The sequence below is a fragment of the Bison bison genome, unplaced genomic scaffold (assembly GCF_000754665.1).
Source record: "Bison bison bison isolate TAMUID 2011002044 unplaced genomic scaffold, Bison_UMD1.0 scf7180017864500, whole genome shotgun sequence".
Lineage (NCBI taxonomy): Eukaryota > Metazoa > Chordata > Mammalia > Artiodactyla > Bovidae > Bison > Bison bison.
The window spans coordinates 136977-137474 of record NW_011495059.1 but is presented as its reverse complement, the minus strand read 5'-3'; positions in this window follow the sequence as shown (position 1 = coordinate 137474).

Sequence of the window (498 nt, the reverse complement as noted above, 5' to 3'; positions counted from 1 at the left end):
GGTTTGGGGAAGGATGATCATGTTTGGAATTGAGGGCTTGAGGAAAAAGGGTGTAGGCAGAGAAGGGGTATGTGCCAGGTAATGACAGTGTAGGGGATCTTATTGGGTGGTGTCAACGGGCATGAGAAGCTTTTGTGGGTTCAGCTCATGTTGACACTTCTTTTGGCCCTCAGTGGGCAGGAGATCTTCATTTTTTTCTCCTGGGTATCTACAGTTGGCTTTTCTATAACTTCTCTAGAGGCCTGTGGCTTCTAAGTCACCTTAGTCATTTTGAAGACTCCTAGCAGTCTGCTCCAGAGCCTCTGAGCACCAGTATCTCCCTCCCCAGGGAGCCAGACCCTTATACTTAATGAGGTCAGCAGTGGTGAGCTCAGCCATTGATGACTTCCTCAGCCAATGGTGGCCCTGGGTGGGTCTTGACATTACAAACCCTCATCCTATCACTCCAGGGGAGAATGGGGAGCAACTCAGATGATTTAGTGGGAGAAATTAGGCATT